A 13,045-nucleotide genomic window follows, 5' to 3' on the forward strand; every position below is an offset into this window, starting at 1 on the left:
TTAGATACATCCGGATCTACGACCGCAGCCATATAATCAATCAAGGAAAGTATATTAGATTGAATTACAAATGTGCTATCACTTAAACAAAATTTTCCGTTATCCAGGTAAGCCTAAACCTGGGAGAAATAAAGTTCTGTTCTGTTCTGAAGACGCCGTCATGATTAGTTGGCGCCAGTCTAGACTGTCCGATCAACGTGAATATACAAACCGTGATGTTACTTGACCAGTTGATGGTACCTGTCAAACTCAAAATCCCCTGGTCCTCCACCCACCATGTGTAATACTTTAGCGTACTTGATTGTTTAATTTGCAGTTATATCACTGTTAGGCTGAGTGATGAGAGAATACATTTTGTTGTTTTTGTTAACGATCGTTTCCATTTTCAACGTGGTAACCTTATAAGTGACTAACTTTTTTATTATGATGAAATGAAACATATTAAAATAATCAGAGGGACTGACAGTCGCATTTGTCGCATAAATGTCATGCTCGCATTAATTTCATGATTTACTGAAGATAGATTTGAACATTTCTGAGCAACGATCATGTTTGGGTAAGGGAAGTAATCTTGTCTCCGCTTGCAATTGGATTCAGTTCCGAGATCGCAGCTTGACTGTTCGGTACGGCCGAAAGGCGGCATCCATGTTGTTCACGCTCCGCTGATCACGGGGCCTCATTTGTCTGTATTCTGCTTATGAGCCGGGATGCGCATGAAACACGGGTGTCAAAACGAATATATTTACCAATTATACGTACGGTCAATTAGCCAGTCCAAGAGACAATACCCTGGTTCTACCACCTTTAGGTGTAATTACGTCGCATGCCCCTGGTTCACGGTTCGTCTGATCTCCCGTCATAAAACCACGATGTTTATTTACCTGGAGCCTCCGACAGCGCCGACTTCCTGTGTACATGTACGTCCATGGCAATAAATGGTTTGACAGTTGTTTGACGGAATCAATCAATAATTATTGACACAGTGATGTAATTCAAATTTGTCACTATTCACAACTCCTATTTTTATTTTTCTATTGTTCAGCTGTATTTTCGACCAGTTTTATATGTATAAAAAATCTTCTCTTGTATTTATAAACCAAACCTAATAACATTATATAAGAACAATTGTGTTTTTAAACCGTAAGTTTTCTATTAAAACAACCATGCAAGTAAGATTTCAGCCGTAATATTACTTAAGTCACTCCACAGATTACACATCTTATAAGCTGCAAACGCAGCGAATGTAATGCTACTACGTCACAGCTGCCTCGGTAATTAAGGGCTGGAATGTTTTTGTGAAGGCAGTTAGAGCAGACGAATTCCCCCCCTCGCTGTATAAAGGCGGTCGCTAACCATGTATGTGTATTTTTACTGTTTTTGGCTTGATTTGATTGTCCTTTGGTGAAAACAAATGTTCAATTGTGAAAGCAAACCCTTTTCCCCTGAACGTTAAAAGACAGCTGACTTTGTTTTTGTCTGAAATATCAACGTTTGGAGTCGTTTTTATATTCGGAAATCCATATTATGGTTAATATTTATAATATAATATGGACAATGGTAAAATTCATTATCACAGTTTAAGTGCTATTCACAAATGTATGTAAATCTACTACGTGATGAATGAAGCATGGCAATAAATGTATGCATCTGATTCTTCATTTGTTCTGTATTCTTTGATGAGAATGAGTTTCGTTAATGATGATCACTCTCACAGATTTTTTGATAAGAGGATAGGACTTTAACTGGAGAATAGTTATGAAAAATATATATATAAGTATAGGTGGTCTGTGCACATGTGGTGAAACTGATACCTCATTGATTTGCTAATCGGGACTTGGAAATCATAGTCTGTCATTAAATTGATTTTAAAATATATGGTTTTGACTGTAGTACGTCCTGACATCATAATATTATGTTGTAAACAACTTATCTTATCTTATGTTAAGTAAAACAATTATTGATAACTTCCTGAATTCCAATTGTTCAATGAACAGAATTATTCACAGCTCTGGCGTGAGACAACAATAAATTAGATGTTACCAAAGATTGACCATTTTATGATCTTAGGCACATGTCGGCGCACTTACATGTGAGCCGTCTAGACGACTGTCTGTTTTGTAATTAAATGGCAGCTGCCATCCAGCCGAATACTTAATCTTGAGACCTATTACACTGCAAACACGAAAACGTCGGTTTTTTTCCGTATATGGTCATTGGACGGAAAAACGACTAAAAATTCATTAAAATTGATTAATTGGTGAGCGTCTAGAAAGTGTGCAGAAAATGGTCGAGTTTTTCAAGCGTAAAATGGACGGAAAAACGATGCTTTTTGCTCCGCCTTGTACACCTGTTAATGGCCAATCAGCTGGCGCTGGTCCCCCGACGCACGTGATTCCCAAGGCTTCCTTTCGAAAGCTTTAGGTTTCGTATTTCTGGCATGCCTTGCTCTGGTATCTGTCGCGCGCAGTGCAGCGAGATTTGCTGATAAGCCAGTTTTAGTATATGCAACATGTTAATGGAATTCAGGCACGCGCCAAGAAGTCAAACCAAACAATGTTACCAAGTTTATTGTGGTAACATATCCCTCGGCTATGAACAGTTACCCCTATCGAATAATGGGTTGTTTTTCATTTGGTTATAATAATAACATTTTTTTTAATGTGAAGTTTACAAGATATACGGCTAGGACGAGAGGTCGGTCACATGACGTTCTTCACGTGACTGTATTCTTGAAATGGCGTAAACACTGACTACTTCCACATTCCTGGGGAAAACCCTTGGAATTCCCTGGTATGATTTCATACAGAAGCGTGGTTGCATGCCCGTTTAAGGATACCCTCGCTACAACCCATCCCAGAGAAAAAAACAAACGAAAAAACCATCCAAACTATCGTAGTGACAATCAACAGCAATCTATGAATTTACCTTAGTATCTATTTGACACATCTTTACAATCACCTTTCAACGATCGGCTAAAAGATCAGTGATGATAAAGGCTTGAAATAGCCACAGGTTAATTAACACCTTCGGAAATATCTCCCGTCACGTTTATCGTGTCGGCCATTTTGACGTATTGTACTTGATGTAAATGTATTACGACGCTCTGTCATTGTAATTGACTTACTGAGGTAATCCTCATCTAATGAGGATATTGTGTGGAATATATTTCTTGTAAACATACTAAAACATGGGGGGGGGGGGGAACTATTTTATTCCGGGATGGCCTATTAAAGTTAGCAGTAAGTCAAGGCACCATGCGTGTATATGATCTGTTATTATATGTGTTTAAATTACGGTTTGGGGCGTTAATAAAATACACTGACGCACTATTCAAATCAATTGGATAATTGAATATGCTTTCTTTTACATATTACATAACAGCACTGCACAACATTTGAACAGTTGCAGTAACACACTACGGTAATCGCATTAAACACCATTTTCAACTGTACAGTAATTCAGTATTTCAGTTATATCACGTTGTACAGACTGATGTGGGATTAAAATCCGAATTGGTTCAGGCCATCCAACGGGTGTTCGGGAAAAGGTGAGCGTATCCTGCCACACAAGTGGCACCCGTCACAAACACATGCAAGGACAAGTCAATTGTTCACCTGAACAAAGCAGGGAAACTCACAGTGATGCCCGTCCTTACTTTTACCGAGCATGTAAATTATATTGTCCGTCAAAAACATGGACGAGTTTAAACAATATGTTCATTCACGTAATACATGTCATACATTTTGACAAAATGTATTGACTCGGAGCATTATTGTTAATCACAGCGTATAGAATCGGCATGCAGTTGAACTCATCACCCATCCTATTATTGATAATCCTTCTTGAAGATCTATGAAATCAGAAGCTGCAACACTTTATCTTTTAATTGGCATGTCAGACTTCTGTTTCATAACTCAGTTTTATTTGCACGGATCACGGAAGGGACATTGTCGCGTTGTCGCATTGTCGCATTGACGCCCTTACAAAAACAAGCAAAACGTGTCAAAATTAACAAAAGCGCGACAATTGGCCATTTGTCGCATTGTCGCGTGTTTGCATTGTCGCTCTTTGAATAATCCTTTTCTTTATTTTACAAAATAGTCAAGGTCAAAATATGTCTCGTTGTCGCATTGTCGCCCCATCACAAATGTGTATAAAAGGCGTAAAGTTTAGTTAATGCTACAGTTAGGAAGCGGTAACCAAGTTACATCTGTCGTAGAAGTTCAACCTGATACATGTAAGTCTTGAAATGAAAACACAAGTCCGTCCGCGAGTCCATAACGTTTTATTGTGAGCTCTTCTCTAAAAATGCTTAGTGTTCGACCCCCAGTTCCAAACACGTAGTACCTCATCAACAATCCACATACCTCTAGTGCAGTGGTCTTCCAGAAGATCTTACTCTTGACCGCATTAGACAACTGACGAGTGCACGCCTGACCTGTGATCTCGTTGCAACCCTCATGAGGTGTTTGCCGAAGGGAGAGGGGTAGGAAATGTGTGTTCCAGCCCAGCGCGGAGCTCCCGACACACTGTATACTGAATGTTGTATACAGTATATTGCAGTTGATATACTGTATACTGCATGTGATACTTATTAGCGGAAATGTTACAACTCTCAAGATTCAAGATTCAATTTGCATTTATTTCATATACAACAGACCGCCGTAATATATCACTGGAATACTGCTGAGAGCGGCGTTAAAACAATTTGTTTTCATAATGGGGCGCTGCAGTCATTTAAAATAGAACCGTAAACATATGTAGTACCAACTCACTCACTCTGTTTCGAATATTCAGCAGAAAATATATTATTAACCAGGTCTTTGGGAAGAGATATCAGATCTTTATAAGCAGTCACATAGGGATGATAAAGGACCCCTCGCTGATTAGGTTCTTGTTTACTTAAGAGCAGAGTTGGCCATGTTAGTTGATATAACCAAAATCCAGGAGCTCCGGCGGGGGGCAATCTGGTCTTGTTAGTGTATGGTATGAGCTGTGGCGTTGACCCAAGAGAATAATGTAAAAAATGAGCTCGAGACCAACTCAAATCTATAACGATTGGGAAAGTCTAGATTTCCACAGCCCTAGCCTGAAATTAAGAATTGGTCTAGGCTCCATTTTAATTGTATTATGTTCATTTTGTAGACATGGATGGACCAACCAGGAGAGAAATTGATGGAATATTAATATCACATGTTACCACTGATCCAGTTAAATTCATCACACAATAATATATTAGTATTTGACATTACGGCATTTGATTATAAGGGCATGATCATGTAAATGTTCACTGTAGTAATGTACACACCAGTCAACTTGATTATAATTTTTATTATAGTGTAGCGCGGCATCAACGATTACTTTATTATATCCTCACTTGTCATCGATGTATTGACATCGAACAATGGACGACAATTCGAAATTCGTATAAATAGCTTCAATAGGGACAGCGCCGGTGTCAGTACAATTTTCCTAGTTAAACATATGTCACTACAAAATATAATCTGAAGCAGACAAGAACAATATTTTTTTTATTAATCCTTACTTTCATGGATAGAATTGAGGCAATCTAGGCTTGCCAAATCGTTCTAGACTTGAGCTGGATTCCTTTTAAATTTATTCTCTATGGTCTGGGAGACGAACGGGCGTCAGTATCGCATGGAGATCTGGGACAGCCTGAATCAGTGTAATCGGATATGTTGTGGAGTTTCGGTTTGGGGCTGTTTGCTGAATAGAACAAGGGCTCACGAACAAGGGCACAATGTAGAGATTAAATCATTACCACCTCTCTTTATATCAGATATGTTATTGTGATTTGAAATCTCTTTTGGATAATTGCGAGTTATGTATACTCTGTATTCTTTCGTCGTGGTAGCATATATATTTTCTATGTTGCTTTTTGAATTATCCACAAATAATGATAACTACAATGTAAACCTCTCTTTGGAGATATACAATAATACTACTGAAGGGCATATCTGCAAAATGGGACTTATCGACAAATATTTCTTTCTTAAATACTACCCGTTACAGGCATTCTGATCTTTATATTATACTTTGTACAGTTTAATAAATAATGGCAAATTGAGTATCTTTCTACATTTTGAATTAATTATAATTTCTGCAATAAAACTTTAGCATCAGATAATGATATAAACGAATATGATCTATACTGTGATAAATGAATTATCAATTTCGTATTATGAATTAGATAAACAGAAATATGATAGTAAAACAAATTATTTTAATCTGTTCGTGTGAGTAGGTAACGAGAGATCTAGGCAACTCATTAACGTATCCATTTGTGAAAAATGAAATATTAAAAGTTTAGGGGGTTGAACATGTACATTGAATGACAGGGAAGAAAGCAACGCAATAATTAAATTATGAATCAAATTATGTTATAAATATAACAGAATATATAGAAATATAAGTTTAATTTCTCATTGTTGGAAGGTGTTTAATAATAGATTTTGTTTGTTTGTTGGTTAACGCCGCACTCAGCAATATACCAGCTATATGACAGTGGTTCGTAAATAATCCAGTCTGGACCAGACAATCCAGTTATTATCAACAAGAGCACCGATCTACGCAATTGGGATACGATGACATGCATCAACCAAGTCAGCGAGCCTAACCACCCGATCGTGTTAGTCGCCTTCGAACAAGCATGGGTTGTTGAAGGTCTATTCTAACCCGGATCTTCACGGGTAATGTTTTTAATAATAAGGTACAATACAATTCTGTATATGTCCATAATAAGTGTATATAAGTAAATGGATAATATATCCATACACGCCAATTAAATGGCTGCATATGGTTCTTTGATGAACTCTTTTACAAGTCCATATTTCAAGACATGTATTTGATATTCATAATAAATCCACAAAAGCTACACAATGGCGACAAAACGGTACCAGCATCACAGATACCAATAATACATTAGATCCATATAATTACTTTAAAGTTAAAACATGTATCTAAATAGAAAATTGGAAGGATACACTTCCGACATTTTTCGTATTTTGTTTTCGTTTGGAGAGAGAAGTTGTGATTGGTATCTGATGGGTGCAAACAGGTGTTCCCTTCCGCCAAGGCCTTACGGCAATGCTATAGCCAAAAAGGAAACAAGCCTAGATGTTCAACAGGTTCAGGCTGAAATTTCCATCCTACTTGGGCTCCTTTTAAATTTAGATATAGTTTCTCGTGTCGATATGTGTCAAAAGAAATGGATTAAATATTACAGCACTGGTGAATAGGTGGTATGCGCATGTCAGCGTCGATCATACAATATCCTTTTATGCAAAATACATATATGCTGATGAATTAACGTAGTAATACTACGCAAATATATGTCAAGATGTATACATCAGTAACATCTCGTGATCTTTATTCGTGCTTTAAGCTCTTTTTCTACCGGAGATTATGGGGTGTTACATCACACCAGAAAGCCAGGTCCAAATTCAAGTCATAATTTCATGGTCCGTCTTGTATGTTGGAAACCAATATCGCAATATGGCTGAATATTGCTAAACGTGGTATTAACCCGATTACTCACATAATTATTCCATTTTCTTCGTGCACGTTCTACAATCATCTACGATCACTGTCTATAAGGAGGTATATCTATATTCATCCAAATGTACATACATATATGTCCACATACATATGTATTAAGCAAGTCCCACATTCTTCCTTAAAAGATAAATGCTAAGCATTTCCTCTGTATGTATTTATATATGTAGAAATCGTTTTTATGACTACAGTGATTTTTGCAAGGCTACTCTCATAAATGTCATGACGCATTTGAGGCCAGGGTTCTTCTATACTCGCATTAATGTGCTGACTTATTATTGCGTTAATTTCATGATTTACAGTATTCATGAAGAACATTTCACGTGAGACCGTGCGGCTATTTTTTTATATTTAGCTAGCTCAAACGATCTATTGGTTTGATTTATTGTTATGGTATCCACAAAATAAGTAGGATCCGTTTTTTCCGTTTTTGTTGTTCTTTGTGTAACGCCGCACGTAGCGATATTCCAGTTATATGACGGTTGTCTGTAAATAATCGAGTCTGGACCAGACAATCCAGTGATTGATATCACGACCACCGATCCACGCAATTGAGATACGATGACATGCATCAACCAAGTCAGAGAGCCTGACCACCCGATCTCTTTAGTCGCCTCTTACGACAAGCATAGTCGCCTATAACGGCAAGCATGGGTTGCTGTAAATCTATTCTTAACCGGATCTTCAAAGGTCAAGTGGGATTCAACTGATATGTTAAGATGAAATAAAACTGAATTATATGTGCTGTTTACATATCAAAGTTTGCCAAATTGTTACAAAATGTTTGGCCACAGCAAGGCTACGTATTCACAACTTATTGTGGTAGGCACAGTATAACTCATGAGTCCTCCTTGTGGGTCACCTGCTTGGTAATATGGGACGGGAAAACTGCAGGTGGTGAGGGCAGTTAAGTTGATGGTACAGACAGATAACAGAGATCATTTTACAAATGTGAAACCTCATTCACAAAGGAAGAGGCGAAAGCTGAAACTTGGTGAGATTTACAGAACAAAGGCAGTTATTTCTAGTTTCTTACTGACTCTCGAGGATACATTTAATAAAAATTCGTGTGTGCGACACGGCCACCAGTAACTAAATTTGGGTCACAATCTTTCTGTCTTCTTTCATTTGTCATCTTAAATACCATCCCTTCGTGTACTTGTGCTTCCTGCTCAAGTTACCAAACACATCCTGTTTACGTACACCTGCAAGATATATATTACGCCGAGGAGAATTTACAATTATACGTTGATATGTCTAACTGCTGGCCTGGTACGCAATGTCATATTTCTTATCGCCAGGGTTCACAGGTGTGATACCTGTCTCCCCCAAGGAGACGTCTGATTAAACTCTTTGCTTCGTCAATGCTTCGTCTAGCCTAAACCGGTAACTGGTACCACTAGCAACGATACAATGGCGTACAAAGACTTACAATGAGTCAAGCATCCGTCACTCGATTTCCATTTTGATTGATTGTTTGATTGATAGATTGATACAGAGTGAGTGAGTGAGTGAGTGAGTGAGTGAGTGAGTGAGTGAGTGAGTGAGTGCCTGTTTCACTGGTATGTCCGGATCTGGGTACGGGTCACCGGCTTAGCGTCACCGATCTAGATATATCTATGCAGGAATAGGTCATCCATGCGGTGTTCCCGCATCGCCGTCACCATCATTATCATCACCACCACCATCAGCATCAGCATCGCCACCGGTATCGTTATCAAAGGTATATACGGTACTCCACACAGAGATTAACGAAGGGCATCTATTTGATCAGGGGTTAGTTAAATATCTATAACAGCTGTGTGTCAGTACATCCAGTTTCTGTCAGTGCAGAAAAATACCAAGTCGGTCAGCTGTGAACACGGTTCTTCAGCATCGGACATCAGCTGTCCTTGACACGCACATTTCAGCGCATTTGAATGGATTTAACAACAAGTAAGGTCATCTTGAGCGGGACGGTTTTCGTAGGCAATAGATGGATTAGGATATGAACTATGATTCTCTTTAGGTAGAAAAAGATCCACGATGTTCGACCTGGTAGAAGTGTGTAATCAAACCGCACAGCATTGGTCTTTGATTGACTGTGGCGTCAAAACAAACTCATTCATGTACTTGATCTGAATGTTCATCTTAATTGTTATGGATAGTCACGGAGCCGTGATCCAGAGAACAGGGTGTCATTAAATAAAAATGAAGTAATAATAGGATTACCAGAAAAACGGGGTATAACGCCCAAGCCAATAACCTCCCCTCAGGAACACCAGAGTAAGTCAGTACAAGATTGAAAATTGCCCCATAAGTTTGTATGACAGGCTAGTCGGGTATTGCTACTTGTATATGTGAAAACAAAGTTTTTAAAATTAATAGCAAAACTGATGAAAGTCACTAATAAACGTGTATAAGTGTTATATCATCACTGCAAAAATAATGAGTGTTGTCTTTAGTATTAACATTCAAATACGTGATATCTGTATTAGCGGTGTCTAGCCGTGAGAGCCACATTTCAGAAATGGCTATTGCCGGTAGAGCCACATTTTCAGCTGAGTGCATTTCACCTATTCTAGCGGGTAGTCACGATATTAGCGATATTGTCTACGTTCCACCGGTGAGTAAGCTTTAGGCTTACTATCTCGTAGTATAAATGTTGCAAGAAATTGTATTTCTGAAGACATCACGATACAGTTTTTTACGATGCATCACGTCTGCACCAGCGCTTGATAACAGCCTTGTGTTTGGGTGTTTCAGTAGTTTAAATTGCTGTTCTTGATGTTGTTGAATAAACTTTGATACTATGAACAATATAAGGTTATATGAGAGTATGACTTTAGAATGGTAACATGCGTTAATGTATATCTGATATATATATATATATATATATATATATATATATATATATATATATATATATATATAATAAGATGACATAAATAGAACAATGACTAGTACGTCCAGATTAGTGTATAGGCAACATTTAAAAGTAGATGAAAGAACACAATCGTCCGGAATACAGTGTATAATTCTGGTGCACTTCCATGTGACTCTTCAATTTAAATGGAGTTACTTGTTTCTTTCAAAACTATACAGTTTTACAGACTAAGCATTAGTCTGAATAGATATCACCAGTTTGGAATTTGAAACTAATCTGTTTACAGTAACAGAACTATGTTTAAGTGTCATGAGAAAGTGGAATCCCGTCAATTAGGCGGACGAACCTTAATACTATTAATAAACATTAAAATAAGCAATATCTGGAAAATGTATATGCATATACTATCTGGCAATAAACACCAAGATCACCTTCTACAAAAATAAGTTTTAAAAGCAGGTTGATATTCTTTTGCGTATTTGACGAGTATATAACTTTCGAAAGTATAAATCCTTTTCCTATACTCAGACGTGTCTGAGCCTTGCGCTTTCCTAATTATTTTGACTAAAATTATTACCGTTATCATTGTATTTGTTAATGGGAAATACGCGCCGATCAAGTACGTGCCATAAATTAAAGCGACATTGTACGATTCCGAACTCATCACGAGACTGTGTTTATGAATCACTGTTAAATAGTGGTGACATATAGTGGAAACAATACGCGAAATCGCGCATGCACAGAACGGAAAATTTGGACAAGGCATTAAGCAATCCGCATGCGCAGAACGATTGATTTCAGTACTTCCGCTAAGTAGACGCTGTTGCTTGATTGACAATGCCAATCAAGAAAGGGAGGAGCTTGATGATATCGTTCTCTCCTAGTAAATTCCGATGTCAAATAACGACGTTATTTGGACGGAAAAACGATGGTTTCAAAGCGTCCAAATAACGTCGTTTTTCCGTCCAATGACCATATACGGAAAAAACGACGTTTTCGTGTTTGCAGTGTTAGTTGTCTCATAATTAACCAAAACATAAGCCCAAGAAACCAAACTCTAGCTCGCAAACACCCCTTACTCACCCCAATATCCAAAAGAATAACTAACTACCTCAATGAACACCAAACTCAAAATCTTAAACAAAACTGAAAAAAATCAAATATCTTCACCCCTAAACTCAAAATACCCAAAATAGACACAACGCTAGCTAACCAAATAAATAAACAAACCGACCCAAACATAGCTAAAACCACTACAATTGCATACATACATGAAAATTGGCCAAATGGGTGTCACATATACACTGACGGATCTTCAGACCCGATCTCCAACCACACAGGCTTCGGAGTCCATACCACACAACCAGTTATATCCACACAATCTTACCGACTCCCTAACAACCAATCTATATTCACGGCCGAACTTATTGGCATGGCCTCAGCCCTGCATAACCAACAATCTAAAAACAACAATAAAATCCTAATTCTCACCGACTCCCTTAGTGGACTACAAGCCCTCCAAAACAAAAATACCAAAAAACGACCTAAATTAATAAACCAAATACTTAAAATCTCCAACGACCTAACAAAAGCAGGCAAACAAATAACCTTCTTGTAGATCCCCGCCCACGTAGGAATTTACGGCAACGAAAGCGCCGATAAAGCAGCTAAATTATCTCTTAAAATACCAGAAATAAGCCTAAACCTACCCATCTCAAAATCAGAAATTAAAAGTGTAAACAAACAAAAAATAACACAATCAATATCAAAACTCAAATAGCCAAATCAAAAAAGTGCTCAGAAAACCACTAGCCAAACCTAAAATCCTACACCCCTCTAAAAAAATTGACAGATTAATTACAAAACTCCAAACAGGACACACGAACCTAAATAACCACCTAAAAAAACTTAAAAGACACACCACAGGCAACTGCCCCCACTGCAAACAACCCGAAACCACAGAACACGCACTCATCCACTGCACCCACTACCAAACACACAGAACCACACTACAAACCAACCTCAATCTAAATAAGGTTCCTACTCTAGATGAACCACTAAACCCTCAAAATAAACTAGAAAACTTCAAGGCCCTAGGCGTATTCCTAATCAAAACAGACCTAATTAAGCGCATCTAAAAACTAATTAATCTACCAATCCAAAATCCAATAAAAATACAAACACCCACCTAAACCGGCTCCCTTAGTTCCCTCCTCCACCCACCTCGGCATTTATTCCAAATTTAAAAATCTCAAAAATTCAATATAAGCAACCCCTAAAAGCCCCCTCTTGGGTTGCACACACCACTTTCACCTTTTTCGGAATACACTAAATGGTCCGGCCAGGCCCGTGTGCGAAATACGCTGCAGTCGGAAAGCGAACGTTAAATCTTCTATATCAGCCAGTAGTTGTCTCAGCACTACACAATCAGCAATCTAAAAAACAAAAACAAAATCCTCATCCTAACCGACTCCCTCAGTGGACTACAAGCCCTCAAAAATAAAAACACTAAAAACCACCCCAAACTAATAAATCAAATACTTAATAGCTCAAACAACTTAACTAGGGCAGGTAAACAAATAGAGTTCATTTGGACCCCCGCCC

The sequence above is a fragment of the Haliotis rufescens genome, unplaced genomic scaffold, assembly GCF_023055435.1.
Source record: "Haliotis rufescens isolate VD_foot unplaced genomic scaffold, xgHalRufe1.0.p SCAF_57, whole genome shotgun sequence".
In the NCBI taxonomy this organism is placed as follows: domain Eukaryota; kingdom Metazoa; phylum Mollusca; class Gastropoda; order Lepetellida; family Haliotidae; genus Haliotis; species Haliotis rufescens.